Source organism: Nycticebus coucang, chromosome 4 (genome assembly GCF_027406575.1).
Source record: "Nycticebus coucang isolate mNycCou1 chromosome 4, mNycCou1.pri, whole genome shotgun sequence".
In the NCBI taxonomy this organism is placed as follows: Eukaryota; Metazoa; Chordata; class Mammalia; order Primates; family Lorisidae; genus Nycticebus; species Nycticebus coucang.
The window spans coordinates 63,513,477-63,527,912 of NC_069783.1; positions in this window are offsets into that span (position 1 = coordinate 63,513,477).

Genomic DNA, 14,436 nt, shown 5'->3' on the forward strand with positions numbered 1-14,436 from the left:
TCATGTGAAAGCTATAATTTAGCTTCATAGTAGGGCTGAGTACATTGGATACTTTTTCTTCCATTCCTGAGATACTTTGCTAAGAAGAATATGTTCCAGCTCCATCCATGTAAACATGAAAGAAGTAAAGTCTATCTTTCTTTAAGGCTGCATATTCCATGGTATACATGTACCACAATTTGCTAGTTCATTCGTGGGTTGATGGGCATTTGGGCTTCTTCCATGACTTAGCGATTATAAACTGGGCTGCAGTAAACATTCTGGTACAGATGTCTTTGTTATATTGTGATTTTTGGTCTTCTGGGTATAAACCTAGTAAAGGAATTATAGGATCGAATGGCAGGTCTATTTTCAGGTCTCTTAAGTATTCTCCAAACGTTCTTCCAGAAGGAACGCATTAGTGTGCATTCCCACCAGCAGTGTAGCAGTGTGCCCTTTTCTCCACATCCATGTCAACATCTTTGGTTTTGGGATTTTGTTATGTGGGCTACTCTTACTTGGGTTAGATGATATCTCAAAGTAGTTTTGATTTGCATTTCTCTGATGATTAAGGATGATGAGCTTTTTTTCATGTGTTTGTAGATCGTGCGTCTGTCTTCTTCAGAGAAGTTTCTTTTCAAGTCCCTTGCCCACCCTGAGATGGGATCATGTGTTCTTTTCTTGCTAATACATTTGAGTTCTCTGTGGATTCTGGTTATTAGACCTTTATCGGAGGTATAACCTGCAAATATTTTCTCCCATTCTGAGGGCTGTCTGCTTGCTTTACTTACTATGTTCTTGGCTGTGCAGAAGCTTTTTAGTTTGATCAGGTCCCAGTAGTGTATTTTTGATACTGCTTCAATTGCCTGGGGAGTCCTCCTCATAAAATATTCACCCAGGCCAATTCCTTCAAGAGTTTTCCCTGCACTTTCTTCAAGTATTTTTATAGTTTCATGTCTTAAGTTTAAATCTTTTATCCAGTGAAAGTCTGTCTTAGTCAGTGGTGAAAGGTGTGGGACCAGTTTCAATCTTCTACAGGTTGCCAGCCAGTTCACCCAGCACCATTTGTTAAATAGGGAATCTTTTCCCCACTGGATGTTTTTAATTGGCTTGTCAAAGATCAAATAATGGTAAGTAGCTGGATTCATCTCTTGGTTCTCTATTCTATTCCAGACATCTAATTCTCTGCTTTTGTGCCAATACCATGCTGTTTTGATCACTATCGATTTATAGTACAGTCTCAGGTGTGGTAGTGTGATTCCTCCTGTTGTGTTTTCATTGCTGAGTAATGTTTTGGCTATTTGAGGTTTTTTCTGATTCCATATAAAATGAAATATTATTTTTTCAAGATCTTTAAAATATGACAATGGAGCTTTAATAGGAATTGCGTTAAAATTATATATTGCTTTGGGTAGTATAGACATTTTAACAATGTTGATTCTTCCCAGCCATGAGCATGGTATGTTTTTCCATTTGTTAACATCTTCAGCTATTTATTTTCTTAAACTTTCATAGTTCTCTTTGTAGAGATCTTTCACGTCCTTTGTTAGGTACACTCCCAAATATTTCATTTTCTTTGGCACTACTGTGAAAGGAATAGAGTCCTTGAATGTTTTTTTGGTTTGGTTATTGTTGGTATATATAAAGGCTACAGATTTACGGGTGTTGATTTGGTGGCCTGAGACATTGCTGTATTCCTTGATCACTTCTAAAAGTTTTGTAGTAGAATCCCTTATGTTTTCCAGATATATGATCATATCATCTGTGAAGAGTGAAAGTTTGATCTCTTCTGACCCTATGTGGATACCCTTGATCGCCTTTTCTTCCCTAATTGCAATGGCTAAAACTTCCATTATAATGTTAAAGAGCAATGGAGACAATGGGCAACCTTGCCTGGTTCCTGATCTAAGTGGAAATGATTTCAATTTAACTCCATTCAATATGATATTGGCTGTGGGTTTGCTGTAGATGGCCTCTATTAGTTTAAGAAATGTCCCTTCTATACCAATTTTCTTAAGTGTTCTGATCATGCAGGGATGCTGGATATTATGAACAGCTTTTTCTGCATCAATCGGAAGAATCATATGGTCCTTATTTTTTAGTTTGTTTATGTGCTGAATTACATTTATAGATTTACGTATATTGAACCAGCCTTGAGACCCTGGGATAAATCCCACTTGGTTGTGGTGTATAATTTTTTTGATGTGTTGTTGGATTCTGTTTGTTAGGATCTTATTGAGTATTTTAGCATCAATATTCATTAGTGATATTGGTCTATAATTTTCTTTTCTTGTTGGGTCTTTCCCTGGTTTGGGGATCAAGGTGATGTTTGCTTCATAGAATGTGTTGGGTAATATTCCTTCTTTTTCTATATTTTGGAAGAGGTTTAGTAATATAGGTACTAGTTCTTCTTTAAAGGTTTGGTAGAATTCTGATGTAAAGCCATCTGGTCCTTGGCTTTTCTTTTTAGGGAGATTTTGTATAGTTGATGCTATTTCAGAACTTGATATAGGCCTGTTCAACATCTCCACTTCATTCTGGCTAAGTCTTGGTAGGTGGCGTACTTCCAAGTATTGGTTGATTTCTTTCAGATTTTCATATTTCTGAGACTAGAGTTTCTTGTAGTATTTGTTAAGAATTTTTTGAATTTCTGAGGGGTCTGTTGTTATTTCATCATTACCATTTCTGATTGATGAAATTAGAGATTTATTCTTTTTTTCCTGGTTAGGTTGGCTAAAGGTTTATGTATTTTATTGATCTTTTCAATAACCCAAGTTTTGGATTTACTGATCTGTTGTATAATTCTTTTGTTTTCAATTTCATTTAATTCTGCTCTGATTTTGGTTATTTCTTTTCTTCTGCTGGGTTTGGGGTTGGAGCGTCATTCCTTCTCCAGTTGCTTGAGATGTCCCATTAAGTTATTAACTTCCTCTCTTTCCGTTTTCTTGAGGAAGGCTTGCAGTGCTATAAATTCCCCTCTTAGGACTGCCTTTGCAGTATGCCAGAGGTTCTGGTAATTCGTGTCTTGATTGTTGATTCGTCCAAAAAATTGGTGATTTCCTTTTTAATCTCATCTATAACCCATCTATCTATCAGCATAAGGTTATTTAGCTTCCACGTTTTTGTATGGATATGCAGGTTACTGTTGTTATTGAGTTCAACTTTTATTCTATGATGGTCTGAGAAGATTTAAGGAATAATCTCTATTTTTTTAAATTTGCTGAGGTTAGAATTCTAGGATGTGGTCAATTTTGGAGTATGTTCTGTGGGCTGATGAGAAGAATGTGTATTCAGTTTTGTTGGGATGAAATGTTCTGTAGATGTCTGTTAAGTCCAGATGTTGAACGGTTAAGTTTAAATCTAAAATTTCTTTGCTTAGCTTCTTTTTGGAGGATCTATCCAGCATTGCTAAAGGGGTATTAAAATCTCCAACTACTATGGAACTGGAGGAAATCAAGTTGCTCATGTCTGTTAGAGTTTCTCTTATAAATTGAGGTGCGTTCTTGTTGGGTGCATAAATATTAATAATTGAAATCTCATCATAGTGAATATTACCTTTAACAAATATGAAGTGTCCATCCTTATCCTTCCTTATTTCGGTTGGGTTAAAGCCTATTGCGTCTGCAAATAGGATTGCAACTCCTGCTTTTTTTCTGCTTTCCATTTGCCTGGAGTATAGATGACCATCCCCTCACCTTGAGTCTATGTTTGTCTTTTAATGTAAGATGCGATTCTTGTATGCAGCAGATATCTGGCTTGAGTTTTCGTGTCCAGTCAGCCAACCTGTGCCTCTTTAGAAGACAATTTAAACCATTTACATTAATTGAGAATATTGATAAGCCTTTTGAGAGTCCGATGGACATTTTTAATTCTTTTGCGACTGTGGAAGTTGGAATTTGATCAAAATTTTCTGGGTGGGTTTACTTTTGTGGTGGAGGATTATGCTGGTCTTTATGGAGGATAGGTCTGAGAATATCCTGGGGAGCTGGTTTAGTTATGGCAAATTTCACCAACATGTGAATGTCATTGAATTATTTAATTTCTCCATCATAAATGAAGCTCAGTTTAGCTTGGTACGGGATCCTAGGTTGAAAGTTATTTTGTTTTAGGAGATTAAAAGTCGATGACCATCCTCTTCTATCTTGAAAGGTTTCAGCAGAGAGATCTGCAGTTATTCTAATATTCTTCCCCTTGTAGGTGATGGTTTTCCTTTGTCTGGCTGTTTTCAGAATTTTCTCCTTCATATTAACTTTAGTGAAATTGATTATGATATGTCTGGGAGATGCCTTATTTGTGTTGAGTCGTGCCGGAGTTCTGAAACTGTCTGCTATCTGAATTTCAGAATCTCTTGGCATGTCTGGAAAGTTCTCCTTCATAATCTCATGGAGAAGAGACTCTGTGACTTGTGAAGCCACTTTGTCACTTTCGGGGATCCCTATAAGACAAATATTGGTTTTCTTCGAATTATCCCTGAGCTCTCTGAGAGAGTGATCTGTTTTTGCCCTCCATTTCTCTTCCTCTTTGAGAGTTTGGGAGCGTTCAAAAGCTTTGTCTTCAATGTCAGGAATCCTTTCTTCTGCTTGCTCCATTCTGTTACTGAAGGATTCTACTGTGTTTCTCAGATCTTTGAGGGCTGTAACTTCTTGTCTCAATGTGTCAAAATCTTTGGTCATTTGGTCTTTGAATTCATTGAATTCTTGAGATAGCTTTTGGGTTACTGCTTGGAATTCTAATTCAATCTTATTTGCTATCCAGATTCTGAATTCGATTTCTGACATCTCAGCTATTTGTTTGTGCATGGGATCTCGTGCTGTATCTGCCCCATCAATCCTTGGGAGAGTTGATCTACTCTGATTATTCATATTGCCAGAGTTTTTCTGTTGATTTCACCTCATGATTGTTTTTCACTGTTGCCTCTGGCCATCCTCAGAGTTGGGGAGGTGTCTCTCCAAGATTAGACCCCAGCAGGATCACTCTATTGTTGCTGGATCTTTGTAGGGAGTGATCCTGTGTAGTTCCTCTGGGGCTGCCCCAGCCAGGGATTTCTGGTTGTGGAAGCAGCTCTGGAGTGTGACACACCTGGATCCAGCAACAGGGCAGGAGGTGGTGCTCACCTTTCTGGGAGTGCCTGGTGCCCAGTGACTTTGGCACAGAGAGCCCAAGGCTCCAGCAGTCTCTGGCCAGGAGAAGGGCTCTGCGCAGGGGGAGGGAGGGTTCTGGAGGGCACGTGGCTACTACAGTCCCTAGCCAAATGAGTGGGCTGGTGTGGAGGCTCCTGCAGTTCCTTGTCAGGGCATGCAGAGGCCTGGCGGGCATGGGTCCTGGGTCGGGGGTCACGGCACAGCTCTTATGGAGGTCTGGGCAGCGCCAAGCCCAGTAGTTTGAGGTTGCTATGGGTTGTGACACCATGGCACTTTACCCAGCAAACAGCCTGAGGCTCCATTGTGCCAAAACCAGTCTCACTCTGCCCCTGAGGGTTAAGGCTGTAAAGCAGCACAGTCCCACCTTTAGGCTGCTCAGTCACTATGTTACTAGCTCCTGCCCAGTCCTTGCTCTGTGACCCTGAAGGTGGAGCTTGCTTGGGCAGTACTCTCACAATGGCTCCCTGCGGCCCACAGGCGACCACTATTAGCTCCGTCTGGCTCAGTGGCTCAGTCTGGGGCCCTAGACAATGCCCAAAGTTCTCCACACTCCTGCTCAAGCTCTCCCCAAGGCAGTTCAACTGAGTGCCACGTCCAAAAACACCAAAACAGTTCACAGGTAAGGCCTTTCCGGTTTTCAGTCTCACTGCTGCTTGTACTTGAGGCTGCCGGTGGAATTAGGTTGATCAAACACATGCAACCACTTACTAGTTTTCCACTGTTTTTGTCCTCCTCTTGGGGTCCAGAAGTCTCTTGCTGACTGCCTGTATCCTCAAAGGGATGATTATAGGCAGATCCCACCAGCCAGAGATGCCTGTAATCTTATCTCCCCAGACTCACCGTGCCCTGTTGCAGGGAAGCTGTTACTCAGCCACCATCTTGCTCCACCACCACCACCACCCCACCACCCCGAGACTGCTTCTTGAAACACCTTCTGTCCATGGTCTGTGTTCTGTTCTGGGGACACAGGCATAGCACTCTTTATTTATTTATTTTTTTTGAGACAGAGCCTCAAGCTGTCGCCTGGGTAGAGTTCCATGGCATCACAGCTCACAGCAACCTCCAACTCCTGGGCTCAAGCAATTCTCCTGCCTCTGCCTCCCAAGTAGCTGGGACTACAGGTGCCCGCCACAATGCCCAGCTTTTTTTGGTTGCAGCCGTCATTGTTGTTTGGCGGGCCTGGACTGGATTCGAACCTGCCAGCTCAGGAGTATGTGGCTGGTACCTTAGCTGCTTGATCCACAGGCGCCGAGCCTTTTTTTTGTAGTTTTTGGCTGGGGCTGGGTTTGAACCCACCATCTCCAGCATATGGGGCTGGTGCCCTACTCCTCTGAGCCACAGGCACTGCCCAGGCATAGCACTCTTAACGAGTATGATCCATGACTGCCTGCGGGCACAAATATAGCCACCTTTATCATTTTTATCGTTAACAACTCCCATCTACCTTTGTTAGCAGGAAAGCTAATCACATGCCTCTTAAATGTCCCTTTAAACTTTCTAAGAATCCTAAGCACTTGGTTCAAAGGGGTCAGTATTGACACAGAGAGAGGATGAGGAAGCCCAGCCAGTTCACGCAGTTCACCAGCACTATTGTTTCAGCTGTTGCCACAAAGTGCTGCTATTGAAGATTGTTTTTGTGCAGCCCAGCACACACTTGCCCTATAGTTTGGGTGATGCCCTTGCTGGTGCAGGTCCTTGCTGGCCCAAAATAATACCAGACAGTGTGAAGAAAAGTCCAGAGGTGTAGACTAGCTGGAAGACTTTTGCTGTAGCACAATTGTCAGAATGGTGAAGGTGTGTCTAACCTGATTCCTCAACTGGCAACTCTGGGATATCAGGCGGGCCACAGGCAGTTCTGTTTTCATAAAGACATCATAACTTCCTAGAAGAGGCTGACCTGTGGGCTTAGAAAATGCAGTGGCAGTGGTAATAAGCACAGATTTTGGAATTGGACCTACCTTAGCTCAAATTTTGGTCCTTTAATAGCTGTATGATTTGGGGCAAGTTAATGTTCCTGGGTTCTGTTTTTCCGTCTATGAAATAAGGATGAAAATGCCTATTTCACGGGATGGAGAGCTAAGCTGTGTGAAAAGCTGAGCATGGTGTCTGACCATGCCTTATTCACAACTGAAATGGTCTCACATAGATGTTTTGTTTGGGTCTCAGTCACCCTGATATTTCTTTTTATCAAAATAGACCTATCATAACTTGATAACTGCAGATAATGAATATATTTTAGCTTGAAGTTTGGGGATAAATTGGATGTATTCAATTTAAATGGGATGTATTCAACCTGTTTTATATTTTAATGACCAAAATTATAGAAAAATTTTTACTTTCAAATCCTATTCAGGGGCAGCCTTGTGTGGTACTTGACATAGAGTGAAATTGTGAGTGTCTGGTTTTTAGCTCTTATGTCCTTACACAACACAAACACAGACAGCCATGGGAAGGATGCCCAGTCCACTCCCACCACTGAACACTACATAAACCCTCCCAGGTTTGCTTTATGGCTCTAGATTTATTTCTCATAAAGGACCTCACCTCCTTCCTTGCTGAGAAAATAGAAGCCACAAGCCAGGAATTGCCTCAACTTCCTAATGCCAAATCTCAAATCTCCTGTCTTCAGCGCTCCCCCTTTGCCTATCCCCTGTCCGAATGGAGTGTGTGCCCCCTGCCACCCCCTTCCAGTGGGGGCCTAGGCCCTCTTTCTCCTGCCTACTTAGGACCCTTGTACTAACCATCATTCTGGATCACTCTCCATTTTCAACCTCTCTTTCTTCTAGTTTCTTACAATTAACCTTGGAACATGTTCAAAATTTATTAAAAACAAAAAAGTGAAGAAATTTCTTTCCACCTGTATTAATGAAGAAGCAAGTTTGACTGTTATAAAGACACCAAATAACTGAACCAACTGAAAAACTTTAACAAGATAAAAATTTAGTTGTTTCTCACATAAGCAGCCTAAGGCTGGCAGGGCAGCGTTGTAGTGTCAGCTACTTAAATTTCCTTGTCCCACCATTCCTGGGGAGCTGGCCTTGTCTGCATGGTCTGTGGTCACTCACACTCCTGCCAAGGGAGTGGGGAAAGAGGGTTGGGGAGATGGGGAGCCCTTCCATGTAGGACCAGGAATTAGCAACATGGCCATGCCTCGCCATAAGGAAGGCTGAGAAATAGAGCCTTTATCCTGATGCCCAGTTAAAATACAAGAGCTATGACTGCAACAGAAGGGAGAATGGATACAGGGTACCACAAGCAACTTCTACCACCTCACACCATATCCCTCTGAAGTATAGCCCAATCTCAATTTTCTCTTTTTTGCCCTAACTTTTCTTTTCTTTTAAAACAATGTTTTCTTTGTACAAATTTATGGTATACATGCATGTGCAATTTTGTTACATGCATCATAGATTGCACAGTGGCCCAGTCAGAGTTTCTATGGTATCCACCACTTGGGTAGTGAACACTGTACCTTTAGCTAATTTCTTATCATCTGGCTGCCTCCTGCATGCTTCTGAGTCTCCATTGTCTATAATTCCACACTGTACATCCATGTGTACACATTTTTTGGTACCCACTTATAAGTGAGAACGTGATATTTGACTTTCTGTGCCTGGTTTCCTTCACTTAAGATAATGACCTCGAGTTCCATCCATGTTGCCACAAAAGACATCATTTTATTCTTTTTTATCTGCCCTAACTTTTCAAATAAGTTGTTCACACTCATTATTTCTATTTTCTCCTGGTGTTTGTTTTCCATATACATGAAAGTTTGCCAAAGACTTTTGGAGAAAGGGAGACTATTACACAAGTCCATGCCTTGAAGGTGGGGCATGTCAGGAGTGGAATGGGCTACTTGAGAAGACTGAGTCGGGATGGGATGGGGAGGTCCAGGCCTCAGAGGCCTGGTTATTGTCCAGGTTGCCCAGGAATGTGCTAGGTCAAAGAACAAACCTGGAAGCATGACCAGGAGGCAAACCAGGCCAGAGGCAGAGAGATGGGATCTGGTGTTAAGATCTGGAGGAAGAAGGAGAGGGCATAAAAGGTGGAAGCAATGAAGGTGACTTTCAAATTCCTGATCTTCTGTTTGTATATGTGGTAATGGGGGGTAATCTCTTCCCGGAACAGGATAGCCCCTTAAAGGAGACACGCAGATTATAACAAAATTCTTTTTATTTTTAAGCAGAGTCTCATTAAGTCGCCCTCAGTAGAGTGCCGTGGCGTCACAACTCACAGCAATCTGAAACTCTTGGGCTTAAGTGATTCTCTTGCCTCAGCCTCCCAAGTAGCTGGGACTACAGGCGCCCACCACAATGTCCAGCTATTTTTTTTGGTTGCAGTTGTCATTGTTGTTTAAGCATTGTTGTTTAAGCCCAAGCCTGGGCTCGAACCTGCTGGCTTTGGTGTATGTTGCTGAAGCCCTAACCACCCAGGTATGGGCGCTGAGCCCCCCACCCCCCTTTTTTTTCTTAAAAACAGAGTCTTACTATGTCACCCTTGGTAGAATGCTGTGGCATCACAGCTCACAGCAACCTCAAACTTTTGGGCTTGAGTGATTCTCTTGCCTCAGCCTCCCAAATAGCTGGGACTACAGGCACCTGCCATAATGCCCGGCTATTTTTGGTTTTTGTTATTGCCATTGTTGTTTAGCAGGCTTGGGCTGGGTTCGAACCCTCCAGCCTCAGTGTATGTGGCCCAGCGTCCTACCCACTGAACTACAGGCACCACCCAAAATTCTTTTTTTTCAAACAAAAGGTCTCACATATTTATTACTGCACCAGCTTACTTGCAGATTACTGCAAGAGCATCTAACCAAAGAGAAAACTCATTTTCCTAATGAAGTGTGGCAACTGTCCAAGTGATGACATTTTCAGCTTGATATGGTAAGATGATAGTGACTGTGGTACAGAATAAGCAAGTGCCGTCTCGTGTGCAATTCCTTATAGACCCAGCTTGGTTCTTCTCCAGTGTCTCCTCTTCCAGTTGTACCTGATTTTGTTCCCAATTTTCATTTGAATCCACCGGAGAATGGGATGATTTTGCTTTTGTTTCTTGGCCAGAAAACACTTGATCCTGAAAGTCTTGTGAGAGGACATGGCAACAAACAGGACTGATCACACGCACCACAGTGGAGTAGAGAGAGGGCTAGAGCAAAATTCTTATGTGCTCTGATTCCTTTTTGCTTAGATCTGTTTCTACTTAAGATGTTTATAAGGTAACACATATTTGGAGAATTATAGATGAAAGGTGTGAAATCTATGAAAATACAGCATTTGATATCAAAGCAAAGCACATGTTAACATTAATCTGGATGATTTCTGAGTCACACTGTCTGGGATTGAATCCTATACGAATTAGCTCTGTGGCTTTGGGCAAGTGACTTATCCCCTCTGTTCCTAATTCATAAAGTGGGGATGATAATAGTACATTTAATTTCAATAAAGTTGTTGAAAGAGCAGAAAATCCAATGCATCTGGGCTTTAACAGTAAAAGGGAAATTATAGGTTTATGTAACTCAAAAGATCTCATGGCAGGGCTCAAGTGTGATATGATCAAGCTTCCGGTTTGCTTTCTCTGAGATTTCTTTTGATTTTGAGCATGGTAGCAAATTAGGTAGGAATTCAGATTCACCGTTACACACTGTGCCTTCTAGGAAAGACCACTTGCACCTTGAATTCCTGGTCACAGTTCTAAGGCTCACTCTAGCTGAACTGGAGTCATGACTGCCCTATAAATGCAGGAGAGGTAGGCGGAGCTTACTCCCTAGGCTCCACCCCTGCTAGGTATGGAATTGGCTTCCCTGGAACCTGCTGAACTCCTCTCAGGAGTCAGAAGAAAGGAAAATGCAAACATGGGCAGTTAAGCTGGAGGAATGTGCTGTGTCATACCCATTGATTTGATCCAGGACTCTTACCCCTAGCAGTTATGACCTAGGTGTCCTGAATAACCTTAGAAAGTAACTGGGGAAATTTTGACATATGCATAAAGGAAAAGACATTATAGGTCACAGCCATGCTATGTGTCTACTCATGTCCAGGAAGTACACTGTTACCCAGACTTACATCAGTTATGAAACCCTTTCTCTAGCGCTGCAATATGACCTTTGTGGGTCACCATTTTTGCCTTCATGGTCCCCTTCCTCCATAAAAAGTATTACGAATTATATTTTATTACTGAGTTGGTATTGATGGGATTCAGGACATGCTACCCCAAAATATTGTACCTTAGCCTATGAGAAAACAGCAGAAGTGGGAAGGTCCTTCTCCTCTTCCCCTCACCCTACTCCCCAAATGGCTCATAAAAGAATTCTCTGACCTTCCTTTGAAGAAAACCTTCATTCCAGAAGCGCCCCTCCAACTCTCAAGGAAAAAAATGTCCTTATCTCTGGAGACAAAGGCGTACAATGAAGAATCTAGACAAACAGGCCTTGCTAAGGCCCCAGTTTATTACACAATTTTTGCACAATTTTTGTTCTCCAACAATACTTCTGCACAACTGTGTGTAAAGATACATAGTTTTCTCTTTGGATCTTTGTTTCTGAAGGCTCCCCTGTCACAAAAAACATATTAAATAAATTTGTATGCTTTTCTCTTATTTGTCTTTTATTGTAGGTGCCTCACCGGTGAACTTTGTGATATATGAGAAATCTTCCCCCCTATAGTATAAAGATAACTAAATTAATCTTATATATTAAAATACTGTCCTCTAGTTTAAAAAAGAAATGAAAGCATTTTCATAGGGCCTTAAAGATATCACGTGTTCTAGGCACTGTACCAGCAATGCCTGATGGATAGGCCCATCATAACTTTATTCCCAATGCACAACAGAAGAAAAGGTTTTGATATCCTCATCACCAAGAATTTTATCTTCTTTATGTTGGCTGTGGCATTTTCTGATAATCTCAGTTTTTATTTTATTATTATTATATTTTTAATTTAATTTAATTTTTTTATAATTTATTTTTATTGTTAATTCATAGCTGTGTACATTAGTGCAATCAAGGGGTACAATGTGCTGGTTTCATATACAATCTGAAATATTCTCATCAAACTGTTCAATGTAGCCTTCATGGCATTTTCTTGGTTACTGTATGTAGGCATTTGTATTCTGCATTTAGTAAGTTTCACCTGTACCCATTCTAAGATGTACCGTAGGTGTGGCCCCACCCATTACCCTCCCTCCACCCTAACCTTCTCCTTCCCTTCCCCTTCCTTGGCCCTTTCCCCATAGCCTTGTGCTATAGTTGGGTTATAGCCTTCATGTGAAAGCTATAATTTAGCTTCATAGTAGAGCTGAGTACATTGGATAGTTTTTCTTCCATTCCTGAGATACTTTGCTAAGAAGAATATGTTCCAGCTCCATCCATATAAACATGAAAGAGGTAAAGTCTCCATCTTTCTTTAAGGCTGCATAATATTCCATGGTATACATATACCACAATTTGCTAGTCCATTCGTGGGTCGATGGGCACTTGGGCTTCTTCCATGACTTAGCAATTACGAATTGGGCTGCAATAAACATTCTGGAACAGATGTCTTTGTTATATTGTGATTTTTGGTCTTCTGGGTATAAACCTAGTAAAGGAATTATAGGATCAAATGGCAGGTCTATTTTTAGGTCTCTAAGTATTCTCCAAACATCCTTCCAGAAGGGACGTATTAGTGTGCATTCCCACCAGCAGTGTAGAAATGTGCCCTTTTCTCCACATCCACACCAACATCTCTGGTTTTGGGATTTTGTTATGTGAGCTAGTCTTACTGGAGTTAGGTGATATCTCAAAGTAGTTTTGATTTGCATTTCTCTGATGATTAAGGATGATGAGCTTTTTTTCATGTGTTTATAGATTGTGCGTCTGTCTTCTTTGGAGAAGTTTCTCTTCAAGTCCCTTGCCCACACATGACCTGAGATGGGGTCATGTGTTCTTTTCTTGCTAATGCGTTTGAGTTCTCTGTAGATTCTGGTTATTAGACCTTTATTGGAGGTATAACCTGCAAATATTTTCTCCCATTCTGAGGGCTGTCTGCTTGCTTTACTTACTATGTTCTTGGCTGTGCAGAAGCTTTTTAGTTTGATCAGGTCCCAGTAGTGTATTTTTGATACTGCTTCAATTGCCTGGGGAGTCCTTCTCATAAAATATTCACCCAGGCCGATTCCTTCAAGAGTTTTTCCTGCACTTTCTTCAAGTATTTTTATAGTTTCATGTCTTAAGTTTAAATCTTTTATCCAGTGAAAGTCTATCTTAGTTAATGGTGAAAGGTGTGGGTCCAGTTTCAATCTTTTACAGGTTGCCAGCCAGTTCACCCAGCACCATTTTATTAAGTAGGGAATCTTTTTTTTTTTTTGGCCGTGGCTGGGTTTGAACCCGCCACCTCCGGCATATGGGACTGGCGCCCTACTCCTTGAGCCACAGGTGCCGCCCTAAGTAGGGAATCTTTTTCCCACTGAATGTTTTTAATTGGCTTGTCAAAGATCAAATGACAGTAAGTAGCTGGATTCATCTCTTAGTTCTCTATTCTGTTCCAGATATCTACTTCTCTGTTTTTGTGCCAGTACCATGCTGTTTTGATCTCTATTGATTTATAGTACAGTCTCAGGTCTGGTAGCATGATTCCTCCTGCTGTGTTTTTATTGCTGAGTAATGTTTTGGCTATTCGAGGTTTTTTCTGATTCCATATAAAATGAAGTATTATTTTTTCAAGATCTTTAAAATATGACAATGGAGCTTTAATAGGAATTGCATTAAAATTATATATTGCTTTGGGTAGTATGGACATTTTAACAATGTTGATTCTTCCCAGCCATGAGCATGGTATGTTTTTCCACCTGTTAACATCTTCAGCTATTTCTTTTCTTAAAGTTTCTTAGTTTTCTTTGTAGAGATCTTTCACATCCTTTGTTAGGTATACTCCCAAATATTTCATCTTCTTTGGCACTACTATGAAAGGAATAGAGTCCTTGACTGTTTTTTCAGCTTGGTTATTGTTGGTATATATAAAGGCTACAGATTTATGGGTGTTGATTTTGTAGCCTGAGACATTGCTGTATTCCTTGATCACTTCTAAAAGTTTTGTAGTAGAATCCCTAGTGTGATAATGTCAGTATGGAGTTTGGTCTACCACCTTGCTTGTGAAAACCCAAGTTGTCTATTGCTTACCTGACAGAATGAGGAATCCAGTGACCACCAGGGCTGTAAAATGTTACGGGCAAGATGGAGGCATGGTAGAGATGAACTAAAATGATTAGCCAGACTCACAAAAGGGCAGAAAGGGAAGTGTTCTGTGCAATGCTCAGGTGTTGAAGCTGTTCTGTCATTGAA